Source organism: Corvus kubaryi, unplaced genomic scaffold (assembly GCF_017639235.1).
Source record: "Corvus kubaryi isolate FWS band 111438036 unplaced genomic scaffold, C.kubaryi_AGA036_p1.0 135, whole genome shotgun sequence".
NCBI lineage: Eukaryota > Metazoa > Chordata > Aves > Passeriformes > Corvidae > Corvus > Corvus kubaryi.
Genome location: NW_024580669.1, coordinates 7088640 through 7110739, shown reverse-complemented (window position 1 = coordinate 7110739; position 22100 = coordinate 7088640). Strand labels below are relative to the sequence as shown.

The 22100-nt window shown below is 38.0% G+C and overlaps 1 protein-coding gene across 1 annotated transcript in view; it reads right to left on the bottom strand.

Moving 5' to 3' along the window:
* Window positions 1–22100, bottom strand: part of SEMA3A (semaphorin 3A) — a 238064-nt gene that overhangs the window by 167052 nt on the left and 48912 nt on the right. The gene's annotated exons all lie outside the window — the stretch shown is intronic.

Genomic DNA, 22100 nt, shown 5'->3' with positions numbered 1-22100 from the left:
AATAAAAAAGAAAAAAAAGGAGGATAAGAAAAAAAAAAAAAAAAAAACACATCGCGGCAGAGATGAGAGAACAGAAACCTCCGCCGCGCTTGGGGAGGGCACGGAGCTAAACATTTCACCAGCTGTTTCATGTCATTGCCCAGGTTGTTGGGTTTGGTTTTGCTTGGTTTGGGTTTGTTGCGTTTTGTTTGGTTGGTTGTTCGGTTTGGTTTTTTAAAATCATTTTACAGTTCTAATCAAAAGATGCACGTCCCACGTTAAAAACAACAACGGCACAACACAGCCCACGACGTTGCTACCCACAAAAATAACAGCTCCTGCCCATAGCGTAATCCTCTTCGGGTTGTTCCCAGTTAAAAACAAGTAACAAAGTCTCCCATCAGCATAACTTTACCGCTGAAGCTTTTAAAGCCTTGTTAGGGAAGGTTGCTCTAACCCTCCCTCCTTCCCCACCTCCTGCACTGCTCCAATTCAAGCAAAGAAATTCCTAGTAAAGCCCACTTCAACAATCAGTTCAAGACATGGACAGGTCTAGAGGGGCTCATAAATTACACAGGAGTATTCTCTGAAGTGTTCTTGTAAGTTGAAAATGTTCCAAACCTCCCGATTTCTAGGACTGTGTGATTATTGTAATATATTTTTGTGCAATGAAACTAGATAAAGATTTGTTTGTTTGTTTGTTTGGACAAAAGGACACACAGAATTCCCAGAGGTCTTTAAGGAGGTGTAAATACAAACATATAAGCAAACATAAGCTCTCCCCTCCCAAATATCTGAACAAACCCCTTCTAGTGAGTGACGGTTTATTAAAATTTCCGTGCTGTGCTGAATATCAATGTAATGTGTATTTTGGAATGTAATGTCTTACACAGATATGTACCCTGTGCTACATTCCTGATGCAGTATTGACAGAAACGCTGGCAATCAGCCTTTGTAAAACATTGGCATCATCAAAGAAGTGTGATGATCCCTCTGTATTTCATTCTGTTTTTCCAGAGCATGTGAGTACTTTATGCTGACTACTGGTACTATGGCATTTCAGTGAGAGTCTCTTCCTTCATTTTACCACTATTTACTGTGGTTTAAAAACCAATTATCTAGCCCCACTGATGATGACCACACTACACACTGGATTACACAAACACAGCATCTCTCTTCTGTGTTCAGACCTGGATACTAAACCAGCATTTAGGAAATAGTTTTAAATTTAAAAGTGAAGTTCACAGTTGAAAAAGCGGGTGTCAGTATGGTTCTAATTAAAATGTAAAGACTTGTGCAGAACAAGGCTTGGTGCTATGGTAAAACAAGGGCTAAAATTCTGTCATTGCTGCTTCCATTGCTTAATATTCACACACCAGTGGAAAAGAAGGGGCTTTTTCCCTCTCCTTTTTAACAAATTCTTCTGCTTCCTGAGCTTAATTCATTAATCCCATGGCATTGTATCTGGCAGATTCAGCAATTCTATTGATCAGAAGCATTGTTTAGAAAAGAAAATAAAAAAATAATGTTGATTTTGGTCATTCCCACACTTGTTATCCTGAGCATTTTCATGCTTCAGGCAGTGGATTAGAGCTCCAAAATGACAAGAGACGCCTGTCTGTTTTCCATGGATTACTTGTTACAGACATTCACTCTGCAAAGGAATTCATGTCACTTTGAGATTATTTGGAGAATTGGCCTAATGAATTATCCTTTTGTATTGAGCAAACAATTAGAAACAAAACACAAAAGATGCACCATATTCGGGACTTTATAAAGCACATCATTTTACAATGATGTTGTTACACTCAATTTACTTCTAGTTGCATAAAGAAGGCACAGCTACTTCTTTTTTTTCTCATGAGGAGAAGATAGTACAAAGCTAAAAACCTGTCTTTCTCATGTAGAATGAACATGTAACACTCCAGACTATTTTACATCAATCATATAAACAAACCACATTCCCAGTCAATATATATTTTCCCCAGAAAACGTATGTATTAGATACAATGAATACTAACTTATCCAAGATTGCATCTGAGAGATAAAATACAGCATTATTTAAGGGGAGATGAGATACTTTTTGCATCCTTCATGTGAGAGACCACTCACTTTTTGCCTTCCTCTGTGGGATACAGCAGTCTAAAGACATAGAGAAGGGTAAAACCTGATCCTTCTGCTATTTAGCTCTAAGTAGTGCTAATCAGCTAGTCAGGAGAGCATATGCTACACCCCCTTATAAGGAGAGGGGCAATGGCAGCACTTCAGTGGTGCTTGAAGAGGCTTTATATCTCAAAGGCACCCATTGCCATATGGTACTTCTGCCAAGGCGAAACTGGGCTTTGCTTGGAAGGAATGATTTGGCCAAGACTCTTACAGCCAGTGCCAGAAATGTCAACTCTGGGAATTTAGGGTGGGCAACAACTCACTTTCAAATAACAATCTATTCACCTTTTTTCTTTGGTCTTTTGAAAGAGATCTAGCTTCTGAATTTAGAGAGAGGCAAAAAAGTAAAATACAAACTTTCTCAGTTCTTAAGATAATACCCTTATCCCTGGAAGAAATGAAGACCACAGTTATTAGCTTAATGAAGCTTCCATTATTGGAAGCAAGTTCAAAAAGAATAACAGTTCTTCTGCATCTTTTCCCATATTTGTTGCAGATTTTATTTTTATTTTCTGTAATGGTATTTATAAGACATTCTATATAGTGTTTTATGTTTCAAGCCCCAGATAGGCCCTTGTGGGCTCTGTTTAACATTTCTGCTCTCGTGCTGTGTTGTATTATGATTTAGAGTTTTTTTATGCCACCTTCCAATATGTGCAGCAACTTCACATTGATAGATCCCACAAAAAGTTATATTTGGATGGTTCTGGGCTTTCACTGTTGACCATCCATGCAGAATTACTCTAACAATCACTTACAGGTTGGCATAATTTGGTACTTCTCATTACTCAGAAATAGTATTACTTGACTCATGATTTGTTCAAACCTTGCTGCTTGCTGTGATTTTTATGCTTAGAAACTCTTGAAAGCTTAACTGCTGTAAGAAAGTCGTTAGTGTGCTTTAGAAATGGACTTCTGTTTTCAAGATTGTTTCCTGTGTTTTGGATGAGTCATTACTTGTTTATATGGATGTGATCAGGTCTTTCTCAGAACTATGCAGGAATTACCAGAATCCAGTTTTGACACTTGGTAGTAATCCAGTAATCTTTGAGGCAAAGATTTCTTAAGTGTGCAATTTCTGACTAAAATCAGAGAAAAAAACCCAAAACTTCTCATTCTGCATCCTATTGCTAAAAACCTTCTTCGCGCACTCATGCAGGAAATGTGAAAACTTAACTAAGATACACTCCCTGCTATTTTTGTCTATAGCAGGCGAATTGCTTGATAAGCAGAATATTTGCAATTCTGCAAAGGGTCCCTTTGAAATTTGTGAGTTGTATATATAATGATACTTTGAAAATGTTTTCAAATAACTGGATCATTATTGGTCCAAAAGGAGGCTTAGTCTAGAAAACAATTTTAAGTGCATTTTTCATGGGATGTGTGAGAGACCCAGAATGCAGTGTCATAACCCAGTGACTTCAGAAGCAAAATCCCTTGTAAGAATATCCAGACATCATCTACCACATTTTACTCTTATGTCACAGGTTGCCACTCTTTCGTGTGGGATGCTACAAACTTATTGTGGGAACATACTAGAAACATGATGAACAAGAATGTTTAAAAATAATCTTTTTGGCATATGAAGGGGGTTGTTTTTCACACAGTTGCAGTGCATGCACCTGCTAGTGGAGTAAAAAGAATCATCAAGTGGCGTTGGGGAAAAGCAACAATGCAGGGGATCTTCAAATGTTGGCCTCTCTCCTGAAGGCAACATGTCATGAAGCTCTACCTCTGAGGTTCAAGTCCTTTGCCTATATAAGACAGGAGTCTAAACCTGGAATCTATTTGACATAAAGCTTATTGCTGACACAGTTGTTCTCTTCTTCTCAAGGAAGAGAAAGAACGAAAAGAAGGAAACCTATAAAAGGCCTATACAGTGAAGAAAAATGCTTCTGATAGCCAGACCTGCTGAACTGGATATCAGCTATTATTTTTACAGTGTTGATGATTATCACATTAGCTCAAGAGGTTATAAGTATCTCTTTCCACCTGTTTTTTAGGGGATTTAAAATTCTGTTTAGTGGCACTTTTTGATTTCTGAAGCAATCGCAGAGCAAATTTATTTAAAAATGCATCAGCAAAAAGACATATGCAGGTGTAGAGTTTAAAATTTTGTCAAACTGCAGTTGCCAAAATCACAGGCTTGCATTTTTATCTGGAAATATTCTTGCTTTTGGAAGTCTAGACATGTCTTTTCCCAGCACTCCCTTGGGCTTTGTTGCATTTGGTAGCCTTATTCAAATCTCCTCCATCTACATAAATCCGCACCATTTCTTATTATTGAATGTGATTGGGTTGCTAACCTGGCTAGTCAGTATCTGTGTCCTCTCAATAACACTGCATCTTACCATCTTGTCACAATCAACTTTTCCTTCATTTCTCAGGACTAATGAGACTGTACTCTATGTGATGCTAGTACTTTTGGCAGCATAATGGGATCTGTATCAGTATGATGTGTTTTATTCACAATGCTTTCAGGTCTATTAAACACCTCATCAAACTCTTCAAAAATTTTCTTTGCATCCTGTTCTGTAGACAGGTTACATGCCTGTCTGAACAGCAAAATTTTCAGATTGCTCTTCAAACCTAAACAAATCTTTTCTATTCCCTTGGCCTCAGCTGCCTGATGTTCATCTCAGACACAGATGTACAGCACCTGTGATATCCAGAGCTTTGGTAGGAAACCCACCTTAACAGCTCAGTACCAGGCATGTGACTTTAATAAGAGTTACAAAAAAATTATTTTCCCCAATCCCTGGTATGAGTCAGTAGCTTCTGTTTTCAATGGATTAACTCCAGGATACTGATGCAAATTGCACAAAACTTCCAAGTCTTTTAACTTCTAAGCACAGAGACTTCTGTCCCTCTAATTGCTCCTGTTTATTGGCTGTTGGGCCTTCATTGAGGAAATACTGGACATATGGGTTTTTTACAGGAGATGCGGGAAATGCAAAGAAATATTTGATGTTCTAATTCTTCAGAAAAAAGCCAATTTAAGAAAAATCAAGGGAAAGGGAAAAGGGAAAGGGAAAACCAAAGAAACAGCAGCTATGAAACTTTTGGCTCCTTAAATCCTATTCCGGGCCTGATGTATTGAACTTTGTTGAGGGAAGTCTAATCAAGCCAGAAGGTCTCCTCCCAAATGACCAGCTGCCGAATCACTTGCTCCTCTATCCTGACAGATTTAATGCTTGGTGGATCTCTGAAAAGACAGATAATAAACCAGTTCTGTCCTCTTCTCCACTATTGGCTGTGGAGACAACTTGCAAGGTGTATTACACACAAATGAATTACACATTCAGCTATTTTGGCCTTCAAATCCAATTTTGGCTTTTATCACCCACTTCTTTTCTGAATTGGAACAACTGATGATACATAAAATATTTTCCTCCAAAAAACCCAACAAATCTCTATGATCAGAAAAATAAGACATGGATCAGGTCAGGATTTTCTGCTTGTCTTTGAAAGTCCTCTGATGTTCTGATTTGCATCTTTAGACCCCTGTATACTTTCCAATGTCTGATCCTAAGGGACTTCCCCAAGGCCACACACTAAGACATTAACGTGGCGGGAAATTGATCCCGCATTTCTCACGTACTGTGCCAACAGCCACATCCTTACCTCTTCATTTGTCATAGTATGCAAGTCATTCCTGTCAACCCTAAAAGTCCCTCCTTATCACTCCGTATACAGAAAATCCCCAGTTCTATTGTATCTGGGATTCATCATGGCCAACCTTTTGGCCCTATGTAATTTTGCTTAGTAACATTTAGTGCCTACTGTCAAAGGCTTGAAAGACACAACGCTATCTTTTGTGCCGCCCATTCATCACAGGCTTTTAAATAGTCCAGGTGAATTGCAGCAAACCACAAACTGAAAGCGTGTGCAGCATCTGCTATGATCATCGTTCTTTTCTGGACCTTTCTTCTATTTTTTTTTTTCTTCTTGTGCTGAGTGGGTCATTATTATATGACAAAGATTTAAAACCAACAGAAACAAAACCACTGACTGTCATCTTCATGCATATTCCCTATTTGACTTTCTAGACTGGAAAACTTTTTAATGAGGATGCTTTTTTTTTCACAGACAAACTGCAAGTCAGATTCTGTTGAACAGTGTGTGTGGGTGCAAATTGTCTTTGGAAGATCAAACAATATCACACAAACACAGGGGCTAAAGAGTCAGTTTATGGCTTCTGATGCCAAAACTGATAGATATTTAATCACTGCTCAGATAGCCTGTGGAAACTGGGAATGGTAAGTAAACTGTGATAGCTTAGGAAAATTTGGTTGAACTTTCAATAATTTGACCTCTGGGAATGCTTTTAGAGTCAGCAATGTGTACAAGTGTGTGCTAGAAGAGGAGAGAGGGGAATTCAAAGAAAAACAAGGTCTAAGAAAGCATTAACTAACTCTCTCGTTCCCTCTCAGAATCCCCAGTGAATAGGGGTATCAGCAGGGGAGGGGAACTTTATTCCTTCTCCTGTTTGCATTTGTAACTATTTCAGAAAATCTTTACACTGCATTATTTTCCTGATCTGTCATACACTCATTATTTATCTGATATCTTACATAACATAGCTTTTTTGACATCAGACTTCGTGATATTTTAGACAGGTAAATATAGACATTGGAAAGAAAGGTTTTCTTCTCTCTCCTGAAGTGTTGAAATCCAAAACAAAATTAGGATGGAGCTGAACAAGTCAGTCACATAAATCTTGTTTGTGGAAATCCAAACGTATGTTGGACACATGCACACACGTATACAATTAGAGCAATTTTTTAGGAAAGTAACTGAAAACACAGCTTGGTTTCTGTTTCTTGGGCATTCTAGAAATACTTAGCTACTTTGACAATTGCATGTGCATAGAGAGAATAACTACAAAGAGCATCAGGTAATAAAACAAACATCCCTGACTCTACAATGAGGATTTTTCCACCAGTACTTGGTCTTGGGGAAAATGCAGTCAAACACAAGTCTGAACAGTTTCAGTGTCCCTTCCCTTTTTTCTCTCCAGGCAGGATATGAAGCTGCAGTTTCAGTGCTCAGAACTCCCTGGAGCATCTCACCCACTGACTGGGAACTAACAGCAGTGGTAGAGGTGGTAAAAGTGGCAAAGGAAAGGGAACATATGGCCAGATGTAGGGAAGAGTGCTGCACCAAGTCAGCCTGACACCTTGTTGGAGATCACATGATAATGGAGATCTGCTGACACTGTGTAACATCGTTTTGCTCTCTCAGAGCCTGCCCTGTTCTCTGTAACTGAGGAGAAGGAAAGACAAAGATGCTGTTACTGCCAGTAAGTATTTCCCACAACAATGGAAATTCTTGATTCTGGACCAGAATTAGCTACTTAGTGACACCTTAGGGACTTGTGATCAGACTAGGAAGGAAAAAAATTATATTCTAATAAGCCAGCTTTTCTGTGCATGCAAAGTAGTTTAACTAAAAGATATACCAAAGTAGTCATGGAAAAAGGCTGGACTCATATAGGCACACTATGTATCTATACATATATACACATAAAGACAATACATGTTCCATATTGATAGTATAACATAAAATTAGCATAATTAGCCATTTTCATTTCCCCTGGCTTTTACAGTGTCTCACAGATTAATCCCTCAGGTTTTCTTTTTTGCTGTTTTTTTTTCTTTCTGTTTAAATCTTACAGCATCATGTACTAGTTTCATGAATCTCTCAGCCAAATTCTTGAATACCTTAATTATTTCTTCAAGTTTACCTATCAAATTTTTAAGCTATAAATGTGTCTGTGAAGGTTGCTTTTTGCTTTTCTTCTTTTTCTTTTTTTAATGTTTGTCTCTACCTTCAAGTGAAACAGAACAAAAATATGTCCATAAAGACAAAAATTCCATTGTTTATACTGATCAGCACAGTCTAGGCAGTGAGTGGGAAAAAAATCGAGACATCTGTTGAATACAAATGAAGGCAGCAGGTTGGTGTGTGAGGTGTGTGAGTTCTTGTGTTCTGAAGCTACTTGTCATCTGCTTTTAGTGACTGAAACCTCACTCTGCTCCTCTTCCCCCTCCACCACAGGACAAAGCTAAGGAAAATACTGTCACTCCAGGAAGGTTACTTTACATGAAATTGCAGAATGTGATGCATGCAAAAACTCAGTCTTTACCCATTTGCAGCAGTGTTCCATGTCAGACTTAAGTTTGCCAATGACAATTTTGTTCTAAAAACACACTTTTAGCTGCTGATAAAGAGCCTTGGAACTACTTATGTAATGTTGCTAACAGAGAACAGTGTGCCTAAGCCTAGAATTAGTGTCCTTAAAGGTTTTATTGTGGTGGCAGACCCAACTGTTAGGAGAGCTGCCTTGTGCCCAAAAGGTCTATTTTGTGCTTCAGCCACAGGGGCTTTCACAATAAATTGTGAAAATTGGAAGGACAAGAGGAAAAAAACAGGACGCCGTACTTCAAACAAATCTTGCTTCCCATTTTTCTTCCAAAGTGTTGAACGATACATGACATCATATGATGTTTGGTAATTCTCCCTTCTCTATTTTGAAGGGAATAAATGGGTTCTATTTCTGAGAAGATGTATTCAAGCCAAATTTTACTGTCAGTTACCCTGATGTCAGTCCCTAGCAAAAACAATTCAAATGCAATTCCTCTGGATTCACACTGATGTAACGGAGAGCAGAATGTGGTGCTTGAAAAAGCAGCTGTCACCTTATGGAAAACTTATGAAATATCTTATTTGGAAACAAGTGCTCTTCTGTGCAGTTTATTTCCCCGTACTTCTTTTCTTCTGGTCATTTTTTCTGAAGACAATGTTTTAAAACAGAATCACTGTTGTTTCCTAAGAATTTATCTGCTTCTGCACTTATTCCCCACCTGACATCATAATCCTCTGGTTGTGATATAATAATCACTTTTACAATGACCAATTGTGATTCTACAAGCTGGGCTTAAAATCTGATCCAAAAAATGCCTTTTACTCTGATATCTTACATAACGTCATATCAAATTTTGTCTCAAGAGATAATAATTTCAACCAAGTGACATCAATTAAGTTTTCATACAAGGGAGTGGTACACTTGGCATAACCCTCTAGAGATAAAGTCCTCCAGGCTTTACAGTTTTATGATTTGACCTTTAAAAATATTTCTACTTTCTGCCCAATGCTTGGTGATACAAGTCTAATGATTCTGCTGAAGAAGAAAGCATTACATATACAGTTCAGTCCAGTCTCCCACAGGAGTTAAATGTTGCAACAAACAGAAGCTTAAGGAAAGGAAAATCAAATGCAAATGTATTTCTCATGAATTGTTCAATGAATCTCAGATACCATAGTGATTTATGTGAATAACTTGAAAAGCAACATCCTTCTTGACAAGCGCTGAGTGAGTACCCTTCTAAAGTTTGCAGTCTTATGTTTGAGGATACAGTTTCATCCAGTATTTTTGCTCTGAAATTCAGTGGTTTCTCTGTTCATCCTACCATCTTTGGCAGCTTTAACCAGAGTTATTCATGGGTTTCAAATTATGCACATGCTTTGCTGGATCTGCGCCCATGTGTGTTGAAATTTTGTAAAGAGTAGGACAGACAGCACAATCCAGAATCAGGGAGAGCCAAGTTTTGTTCTCTAGCACACTTGAAACTTTAAGGAAGGACCTCCGGGAAAAATAGGTGTCTAGGGAAGCAGGTTATCAGATGCTGCATAAACTAAATCTTACCTTTTTGACAGCTGATTGCACTTGAAAATTGAAGACTGTGCTTAAACTTAAGCCTGCTGACTAACTCAGCAGGATGCAGGACTGAGATTTCTTGAGTCTCGAAGTTTCATGTTTAAGTACACTATTATACTGAGATTTGAACTGTAAATTATTTTTAAGAAATATTAAACTCTGGTTTGTTTAAATGACTGGATTCCAATGTTTTCTTCTATAACAGATATTTCTAAGGAAATTACTTCCTTAATTAAAATATTCTGCTTTTTATAAGACATTAAACATACAAATGAACACATGAAAAAAGTAAACTAATATTTTGTTAATAGTCTCTACTGCAATTGTTCTTTTAAAGTAATTATTTCTCATTAAAGATCTCAGAAGTTTCCACCCTTCCACAAATTTTATCTTGCAAAGCCCAGAGAACTCTGGCTTGTGAAGAAATTATTTTCTTCTTGGTAAAATGATGGAGTGCCCAGCTATAGAACTGTAAATTTTTCTGTGCTATCATCTCCATGAAAGCCATGTGCACACAAGATGAGTCTTGTACACCGGAAGATGGATCTCTGATGACATGAATTAGTACATAGCATGTGTTGCTTTGGAAAACTTTGTTTCATATTGAACACTGGTTAGTGATACTCTCCAGTAATATCACGTTACGAAACTGATTATAAAAATACCACAACCACATTATGGATAAAGTTATTATCCATCCTGTATGCCACACCAATGCCTTACCATGCAAATCCATCCTAGATTTATTGACCGCAAATTATTGTATATGTGAAATAAACGAGTTGGAGAAAGAAGCATATCTTTATGGCTTTCAGCACATCTCCAGTTGAATCAGCATGAAAAACGCAAAAGCTATTTCACTAATCTCTTCCAACATTTTTTATCTGAAACAGCCACTGCCTCAAAAGCCATATTTCTTCACTGATCATGTTTTCAAGACTCCTGAAACAAAGGTTTCAAAGTATAGTTTAGGATAGAGATTAAGTTATTTGCTTGTTTGTATGTTTCCTCTTTTTTTAAACATATTGTATAGTTCAATTACTGGAAAGGCAAAGTTTGAGATGGTTACTGATGTTATTGCATGAAATTCATCTGGGCTCCAGCCAAACTCTAGTCTCATTCTCGTTAAGGCGGAGAAATTCAGATGAAAATTAAGATCCTTCTAATGAAATACACTGGAGAATTAAGTTACAAGTGGCAGGACACATTACCTTATTTATCTAGTTGTGCTTGCGTGATTTGCTATACCAGCCATTATGACAAATGTTCCTTACGCAATCTATTTTCAAGACTATTTCCATTAAAAGTAACATGATTGAGTACACTGCTTTGCTCATAGTTGAGATATGCTCCAATGTTTATATCAAACCAATTAAATTGTGTTGTTTTAAAGCAATAAAAATGGTTCTGTAATTGCCACATGTTCTTCTCTGCCATTTTCAAGTCTGGAGGCTAGGAAATAGTTTGCAAGTTTCTGTGCACGCTATTTCTTCCCTCACACATTTGACCTCAATTTTATCTTGCACTGATTTGTGTTATAAAACATTCTAGATATTTTGTGTGTGTGTGATGGTAGTCCTTATTTATCTTTTCCTAACATTTGGAATAAAGATACCAAAAGTGATACTATTATTGTTACTGCTATTGTTATTTCAAGCATTTTTCTTGCTTAACGTTATCAGGGTTGTACCCACCATGTTACAGGTAAAAATCCCTGAGCAGCTACATTAAAACAATGTAGTTGCTCACAATCACATCATTGATGTATGATACTCTTGCTAGCAGTTGAGAAATGTGTTACATAGGTCCCTTTGACACATCTGCTCTTGTGCAGTGTGTGCCATCGTGTTCAAAAGCATGTATTAATTCTGAGTGCCTCCATCTGAACCAAATTAAAAGATCCTGAGTTTGAAATAACGGGTGTCATAAGAACTGTTTTTCATAGAATGCTACATTTGGAGATAAATAAACTTAGATACCATTTCTGGAAACCTCTTGGAAAGCCTTAATTGTGGGTTTAAATTTTGGGAATTAAGCTATTTAAAATTCTGTCCTGTGGCGTCTCTGTATGCAAGCAGACAAATAAGGAAGGGTCTTCTTTTCAATACCTGAAATTACAAGGAACATATTTCTCTATGGACTTTTGATACCTTCTGTGGAAACCTTTCCTTTGCATTCATAAGTTTCCTTGTGTGGGGTTTGTGAGACCCCACCTGGAGTGCTGCATCCAGCTCTGGGGTCCTCAGCACAAGAAGGACACAGACTTGTTGGAACAGGTTCAGGGGAAGGCCATAAAGATGATTAGGGTGATGGAGCACCTCTCCTATGAGGAAAGGCTGAGAGAGTTGGGATTGTTCAGTTTGGAAAAGTGAAGGCTCCAGGGAGACCTTATTGCAGCTTTCTGATACCTAAAGGGGCTACAAGGGAACTGGAGAGGAACTTTTTACAAGGGCATGTGGTGATAGGACAAGGGGGAATGGCTTTAAACTGAAAGAGAGCAGATTTAGGTTGGATATTAGAAGGAAATTCTTTACAATGACAGTGGTCAGGCACTGGAACATGTTGCCCACAGAAGTTTCAGATCCCTGAAGGTGTTCAAGGTAAGGTTGGATAGTGTTTTGAGCAATCTGGTGGAAGGTGTCCCTGCCCACAGCAGGTGCATTGGAACTAGATGATCTTTTAGGTCCCTCCCAACCCAAACCATTCTATAATTCTATAATTCATGCAAGCTAGAGAACCAAAGGCCTATTCAAAGCTAATTTGAGGTTAAAACAAGACATGGAAAGATTTAGGGCATGGAGTTATCTTCAAGGCCATCAGGAGTAGTTTTTCACCCTAAGTAGGGTGTAGCAAGCTCCTTTGATCATCAAGCTTTAATGGGACTAACATTACCTGCCTAGGAACAGCTCTGGGTGTATGGAAACAGCCTGGGGAGCAGAACAGGTAGCTTAGTACATGGATAGTTTAGTTATATATAGGGGATTCTTCTGCCATATGGAACTTCTTAAGGCTACTCAGCAGGTTGCATGTTTTGGGGCTTAGGCTGTAGGGCTGAGGTACAGTCCTGTGAGTTGTTAGGCATCATCTGACTATGTGAACAGAGCCTGTGCTTAGTTCACAGTAAAAATGTGTGAGCTCATACTTCTGCCACCAATGGAAAAAGCACCTCTGGGTCTACTTCTTTTGCCTCCACTGTGCAGTAACTATTCACTGCTGAAGTCTTACTCTTGTCAATACAAAACAGTGCAGAAGCAATTTACCCTTCACTGAGGATTCTAGTTGGAAATCTCATCAGAAGCAGAAGGGAAGATGATGCAGGAAGGACTTGATAAAAATCCCCAAAACCTTGCTTTCTAAGTTCAGAGACCATGTGATGGGAAAAGAAATTAAAGCTCTTTTTGGAGAATGTTATGGTTCATAATGGTATCGAGCTGATACTTGTACTATATCCCATACATTCTCTAAGAGAAAAAAGTCTGACAGAGCCAGATGATGGGAGAAACAGAGAAGAAGAAATGAGATGCTATAAAGTCAAACCAATGTGAATATTCTATACATTGATCCATCTGGTGTGTCTGAGAACTCTCAAGTTGATGGAGGAAAGCACAATGTCAGGACACATACCTGCAAAGGAGAGGGCTGCTGCTGGTACTGTGCTTTGTATACACCTAGAGAGTGAGGAGGAAAAAGAGAAAAAAAAGGGCATACATTTTTACCGGCTGCCATATTATTTTGCACAAAACCTATATTCGTGGGCCATACTGGACTGCAAACTCTGCTTCTGTCCCTGTTAAGAGCCTAGCTTTCGCCAGTGAAGACCTGACAGCAGATATCTACAATCATACAACAGTAAAAGGAAGGCTTTGAACTCATTTGCTTGCATGAGATAAATAACTTTAGGAGACATAGTTAATGGCATACTTATCTTGTGCACAAGTGGAAGAGTTGGCTGTGATCCACTTCCGACTTTGAATTTTTATTACCACAGTTAGTATCAGATAAAAGCTGAAAAGCTGATTTCAGGAACCAAGAAAATTGTGTTAGAGAGAAAAGGAGGGTTCTGCCTCCTTCACAGTAGTTGGGAGTTAGTAGACATGCTGCAATTTAATTTCAGCAATTTATGTTGGGACACCTCTCATTCCAGAAGGGAGCCTTTGTTATACACATGTAAAGCAGAATATCAGCAGTGTCTGGAACAGGACAGGTTAATGTACTGATAAAGAGGTAACACAAACTTCAACTCAGAGCAGCCAAAAGTATGGGTTACAGATCATCAGTCAGCTAAGGAGTCTGGCCAAGGCAGATGGAGTTTATAATTTAAATTATTTTCTTCTGCTTTTATTGTGACAACAATTCATGCTACAACAAAAATCTGTACAACACTGATTGTCAAAGGAGAAAAAAATCTGCACAAGCCTAAACACTCTCTTATGCTCTATTAGCAGAAGGTGATGTATCCACAACACACTTGCTGAACAGGACAAGATTTAGTGTATACACTGCTGTCTACATCTCTGCTGCTTCTTACGACATATTTAAAAGGATGTTATTCTTCGCTGAGTAATAAATTCCCTTTCAAAAACTACCCTAGATTTGTTTTTAGGAAGAACACTTCACACACTCCATTTCACGTGTTATTCAAAAGGAAAAATGTTTCCCCAATGTCTCTGGGACATGAAGAGTCAGTTCAGGAGAAAGAAAATCATATCTAGATTCTCTTTTCCTACTGTTACCATAGCTTCTCTGTTTCTGCTCTGTGTTTCTACTGACCAGAGGTGAACAGCCTTCAGGTCTGGGGAGGTAGATGGTTAAAAAAATCAACAATAAAGAACTGTCTCTGTCTTCTACTAACACGCTTTGGAACCTGGGCTGTTTCACAACAAATAAAGTTCTTTAAGTAATAAAAAGAATTAGTCACTATTTTTTTAGGAGTTTTGTATGAATTTCTGTCTTTAGTTACCTGTGTTTTGAATGCATATGATATAGTCTCTGTAACATCTTTTTAGCAGCAGAGCAAAAAGCTGTGTGAACTGTTTGCTGATTCTATGGAAATGTAGCAAGAAGGAATACTACTGTCAGGTGGCATTTCTATGTATCACCTTAATGCAATGAATAATAGTAATTAATAATGTATATCAGGGAAATCTGATTGCTTGAGTAAAAGTTGTCTTACAGTTTTACTTTGAAAAACAGATGGATACTCTGTTCATTTGTGTGTGGAGATGGCTCTGAGATACGGATATAAAATATAGCAGAATTAGAAGGTTGATCCTATTTATGCTCAGGAGAAGTAATGCACCTGCCATGTGCAAGAGCAGTAACCTTAACAGGAAACCGTGATACCTGAAAAGGAGACTAAAAACATCAGAAAAAAAATCAAAGTTGTGATAAATAGTGTCATCAATATGCAACCTGTGCCCTGCCCTCTCAATCACCTCTAATTTTTGAAGGTAGAGGTGGAGGCCGCCTCCTGGCCACCATGGAGCTTCTGAAGCTGCCCTGAATAATCTGTTTTTGCGTATACTTATACCCTAAATCCCATGACATAAAACAATCATGTGCAGTAGTGGAGCCAAAGAAATGTGGATTAACTGTGAGCAGTATAGCTACAGGAGCTGAATAAATCTGGGGGTGGGTAAACTTAGGAAGGAAGAGTTCTTAAACTGGCTTCACATTAAATGCTCCTACACAGTGAGACTCACAAATCATTTGAACATGTATATCTAAGCAAAAGCACAAAACTTTTAAATTTTAAGTCGATAATCTTAATAATTTTAAAATGAGGGAAGATTCTTCAATTTAAACATAGAAGGAAAGCTACATTTTTAACTTTAGTAGAATAATCAACACTGATATCAGAGTTCATGTATTTTGGTTGCTTAAGGCTTGGGTCAATATTTCCTCCCAAAAGTGCCATGGGGTAATAAAAATCAAGTTTTTAGTGCAAAAAGAGTGATTCCCCTATCACCTTTGCAAGAATAACTGCAAGCAAAGTTTTGAGAAGGTGGCATTCATGGAACTCTCTGCCTGCTTCCCCTGCTGTCTTCTTGGGTATATCTGAATATATGTCCTGTCACCACTGAGCTGATGTAGCGCCAGCTCCTAAAAGATGAGCAATGAGAGGCCTTGGTGTGCTGTGCTCATTCTCCAGATAAACTGTACAATCTTCCCAGGAATATCAGACTTATTATGCAAGTGCAGAACCAAAGCACAGTGCACCCTCATTAAAACTGGCCTTCCTGACCAAAAATGGATTTACAGAACACATCTAAAAAATTCACTATGCACATATTAAATGAATGACAGAGAGAATGACCTAAGAGACTCTTCAGGAAGGTAGAGACCTGAACCAGTGCATCATCTGGGAAATCCTTCTGTCTCATATTAGACTTTTTCCAGCTTATTCTGGAAAAGAGAAAACAGAAAAAGTGGCCAGGGACTAAATGATATATTTCTTTAGTCTGTACATAGCTGTTTATATAATACAAGTTGTACATCTAGGCTATAGACAATACTCAAGCCTGTCGGAGTAATATTTGCTTTAGAAAAACAAAACAAAACCTTAGCCATGACTAACAGCTCTGAGCTGTTAGAATTTTGAAAAGAAGCAGAGATTTAGGCCCAAATCTGAATAGTCATAAGCAGACATAACATATCTTAACACAACTAGATTTTAACACAACTAGGTATATGTGCAGTTTATAATAAAGCTGAAGTCATCACTAAAATGCCTGATGCCACGTAAAGTTTTCCAAGTTCTTCTCAATGCTAAATCATACCAGGACATTTATGATAAATGTTCCTGCCTAAGTCAAAGTGTACAAAGAAAATCTAATGACTATCAAGGACAAGCTTAAAGAGGTTCTAAAACTGATGGGTTTGTTAAAAGACACGGTAATACATTGTTACTATGCCAGAAAGCAGAAATCTAATTTATTCTATGAAAGCTCTAAGAAGGGCTCTGGCAAAGTCTATTTACAGTAGTGTGATTGAAAATGATCAGCAATGGCTCATGTATCACACTAACCACACTAACCACTAACCAAAACTGAGATTCAGCCTGCTTAAAAGGAGGCATTGACCTCAAGCAATGGAAATAAGAAGCTTCAACTTGCTCTTTCTGACTCTGTATGCACTTTTAAAATGAAATTGGTCAGACATTATTTATTGCTATCAGGAGGGGATCTGGCAAACAATTCCAGTGTATGAGAACCTGAAAATTATTCATTTTTTCAGGTACAAAATTACATATTCAAACTTTTAAAAAAGGGGAAAAGATTTAATAACTACAGTAACACTGTCTGGGCAAATATGCAGTGGAACAATGTCTGTTACTAGGGTATGGAGTTGCCAACACATGAACATCAGGTCTCACTGAGGTAGATGAGGACTGAAATTGCCAGAACTACATTTGAGATTAGAACTGTGGGAAATCATCCAAGTTACCAGCATGGGATGGTAGAATCAGAATTTTCCAAGAGCTTTTCAAGGGGGACTATTCAATCCTAGATAGGCTTTTGGTTAGAGGAAACAACCTCACAATTTCTAGGATGTTTCAGGAATATATGTATTCAAAAGGATACATAAAAGTCGTGTTATGGTCCAAAAACACCTTGGACAAAGGGCAAAAATATTTTAAAACAACCCAAAGTGAACAGTGAAATAAAGAACATTGACAGGGATTACCACATGAGACAAAGCTAAGTGAAAGAGTGATAAATTCCTGCTAATGACAAAGGAAAATATGCACCTTGAAGGAAAACACACATAGATGATAATTCTTAAATTGGCAAGGACAAATATACTTGTGTTAGGATATAATTCTGACTCTCAAGAGATGACTTTCACAGAAAATATGGCAGCTGAACATGTAGCCACGTGCTAAATAATTTTTTTGCTAAACCAGCTCTACGTCTAATAGAAACCTATTACATAGTAAATTCTGCCAGAATTTAGCTAATGTTATTTTAAACAGTTTCATTACAGGTATAGAATGCAACCCCTAATTGATGTTATCCCTAATGTTATAGGTAAGCAAGAAAATGGTGCCAAAAAAAACTCCAAAAAACCAACAAAACCCAAAAACCCAAACTGAAACACCAAAACCCTGGAAACTAATAAAAAACATGTGGAGTCATGCTCTTAATGATGCTAAGCATGACTAACTTGTGGAGGGCTGCAATGAGTCTGCCATGAGGTGCTATTTGTTCCAGCGAGAATAGAAAACATTAATAAGCTGTCAGACCCAAAACTAAAGGTAGAGACAGGGAAAAAAAAAAACTTACTTTGACCTGGTGCCACCAAAAGAAATGACCATTTCATTAAAATGAAGTGAGAACATGTTGTGAGACTTAGACAGTCACCAGTGTCATACTGTGGGTGAAACTGTATGTCCAAACTGACACAAATTTTAGAGAAATTACAATTCTTGGAGAGACATTTGAGAAGGTTATTTTCCCTAAGGAAGTGTCACTTGAGTAACAGTTGCAGAAAATTGACACAGTGAAACCTGGGGGCATGGCATAACCAAAAATAAAGGGGACTGATGGTCCCAAAGGGAAGGCACGACATTTTCTGGGACAGTATGTCAAAGGCTGCTGGTCACTTCAGAGCATTTACAACTAATGAATAAAATATAAATAAAAAAGAGGTTATAAATATTTGAAATTCTGTATTATTTTAATGATGATTTTCAATTTTTTTTATGTTTTGCTGTGAAAAGACGAAGTGAGATTCTATGTTTTTAATAAGTCTTTTCACATGCCTGTTGAGCTTCTGCTAAATTTACATGGTGTCTGATATAAGTAGTACTGCTCAGTTCAAAACCTCGGGAGCTAAATGATGCACAGTTTACTCAAAGATCTGAACTCTGGGAAATTTTGAGGGAATACAGTAGTAACAAATTTATAAAAGAGCTGGGGCAATATAATTTCTCATCTCTTGCCCATCTGAGAGTGAGTTGTAAGAAAAGTGTAAAAAAGCAGATGAACACAATCTTATGGTTAAAACATCAGCAATAAAGGAACCAGAGCAACATGAAAATAGAAATATTTAAGTGTCTCCCAGGCAACCCATTTAATCTTATCTAAAAAATTTCCCTATACCTTTGATAACTTTAGAAAGATTTATTGCTGCTTCTGAAAACATTTGAAAAATGTTACTCCTAACTTGCCTAGCAAATTCTTTCTATAGTTCGTTTTCCCAGTTGTCTTTCTGTAGCATTAACATCATCAGGATAAACTGCTTGGTGCTGGATGAATCAGTTTCGGCTTCTTTAAATCCCCCTGATGAGTATTACTATTCACAGGTATTGTATATTGGATAGACTCTTGCCTCTGATATTCCTGAGAATGAATCTTCAAGCCACTGATTTTATTAAGAAACATCTCTCCCGGAATGGCTACATTTGGTTCATATATTGTTTTCAGGCCTTTTATTCACTGCCATATCAAGCTACATTTAACTTTTTAAAAAGTGGCATTTAGTCCAAGAGTCTAAAATATGCTAGAATGCTAATTCCATCATCATCTTCTCAGCTATGTTGTAAACACAGCAAAAGTACTTTCTCAGGTTGTAGCTTCTGCAGTTCACATAGCTGGAGCTTTTATCCTGGTGTGAAGTATCACTGATAACCTCTTATGTTTGTTTCCTTAGTTCATTAATAAAAAATTCTGCCCAGTCCTGGTTTCAGGTGGGATAGAATTAATTTTCTTCTTAGTAGCTGGTACAGTGCTGTGTTTTGGATTCTGTATGAGAATAAATGTTGAAAATACGCTCATGTTTTAGTTGTTGCTAAGTAATTCGTAGTCTAAATCCAGGACTTTTCAGCTTCCCAGGCTCTGCCACTGAACAGGTGCACAAGAAGCTGAGGGGGAAGCATGGCCAGGACAGCTGACCTGAACTGACCAAAGGGATATTCCATATCATGGCACGTCATGCCCGGTATAGAAACTGGGGGGAGTTGGCCAGGAGCTGACAGTCGCTGCTCGGGGATAGGATGGGCATTGGCCAGTGCATGGTGAGCGATTGCATGTGCATCACTTGTCTTGGGTTCTCTTTCTCTCTCTTTTTCCTTTTTTTTACACTTATTATTGCTATTTTTAATATTACCATGCAAGCAGCTGCATGGTACTTAGTTGCATGTTAAACCATGACATCCTCATTCTCCCACTGTATAACCAGGGTTTCAAAACCGTGTTTGAAGATGATCCGATTACAGTTTAATGTGTGTATGTATGATAATTATATACCAACTAGTATGCTGAAGATGAAACAAATTGCATTTCATCTATAGTATAGAACCTTATTCATCTGACTGCTGTGTGGAGACAAAAAAATCCCACTACAGTGACTAAATAGCACTTCAAGACCTCCTGCCCTTACAATTGTGTTTCATAATTTCCGTACTTTTATTGATTTCTTACTCATTTCAGCTGGGAGTTCCATATTTCTATGGAGATTAATTTTATAGTCATAAAACCTTTGCTTTGTTGCTCTTTTTTCCTTGCTATTTTCACACTAATATGATATTTTGAAAGGGAAATGTTGACAGAGATAACTGCTGAACTTAAAAAATCCTCGTGTAAAGACAACTTCAAAGAATTGTTCAATGACTAAGCTGTAAATCCTTATTTCCTTTTATTAACCTTCCAGTCAGACATAGAATTCGCTACAGCAGGAAGCTAAAGTGATCCCTTAAATTTTAGGCTGTTTCTATGTATGCTAAAATCTTTCTAATGCCCGCTGTATGGCCCAGGAGTTATTTTAATCCCAGATATGACAGGTAAATGTCTATTTAGAGAGAGGTAGAACAGATTGGGTATATCAGATGGATAAAGTCTGAATCAAGGATTCCAAGCCCCTCATGCAACCCTTAGCAACATTATTAATCCTAAGAAACTGACTTTGCAAATTTCTAATCAAAGCTGAATTTTCGCAGATGGATAAGGAGAGTGTTTTCCTTCACGGAGGGGGGCAATGGGTACTGCTGCAATGCTGACAATTTTTCCCTGTCACTTTGGGTAACGTGAACATTTCCAGTTGCCACCAGCAACAAAAACAAACAACCCTACAAGCCAAAACTGTTATCCAATTCCTGCTATTCTAACTACAGAAGTTTCAACAGACTTCTTGTTTGCTCAAATTATCATCAAAAGAATATTCTTGTATAGCACTACAAGACAAAAATAAAATCAGTGTAGTTCATACAAATTCATGTTTCTTACATTACATCAAGTTGAAGAACTGTCTGCTTTTGATTGCTGTGTTTTGCTATCAGTTGTATATTTGCTTTGGAACATAAGCTCTACAATGCCTTTGATGCCAAATGTCTGGCAGGTGTATCCATGTGTTCTGCACAAACAGCGAGCAAGCTAGGAACCTTGTGTGACAAAATAAGCAGAGAAGTATTTGGGTAGTGATGAGACAGTATTTGAATTTCTGCAGTGCCTTTGAAGAGGCTGGTGCACATTGCCTCACAAGATTTAGTCTGAAATGCAGAGTAGCTCTTCCATGGGGCCTAGGAAGGCTGGTGACACTATTTTCTATGTCCTTGTTCTCTATGCATTCAAGAACCTGGACTGTGTTTGCTCCTTTCTAGGACAGATAAGGGAAGAAATTGGATATTACACTAATGGGTATAGAGATAACCTATTCCTGCCCGTTTGTAAATGTGATATTCTCTCATGCTCTTATGACATATCTGATTGCCAAGCACAGAGGGTACAGACCACGTCTCCCATACTTGGAGCAGTATTCACTCTCCTTTTGTGCTTTTCCTGCCCTGAAAACTCCAAGTTTGCTTGAGAGACATTAAGTCTAACTTTCACTCTGTCTTCACACAAAACCCTGTTTTTAACTTGTGCTAGCTCAGCCATAAAAAAGAACAAAAGCTAAAATTCAGATAAGCAGACACTTATGATTCTCTAAGAGGGCAAATTTTTGATGCTGATAGGGAGAAGCTCATCTCAAGACGGCTTTTGGGGTCACCCATGTGCTCAGAGAAAATGTTGAATCACGGAGGAAGAGCTGGTGAGGTGATTTGGCTCACTGCTGAGTTGAGAATCGCCCAGCATGTCATCTTATTATGGTATCAGCTTTGCTCCAAAGTGACAGGCACATAACCACAGTGCCCAGGTGGACTTAGGATCAAGAGTGCTACTCCACAGGGGGATCTTCACACTCAAAGTTGCTTAACACAAATGGTGTCAGTGTAATGAAGAGCCTGCACCTCCTT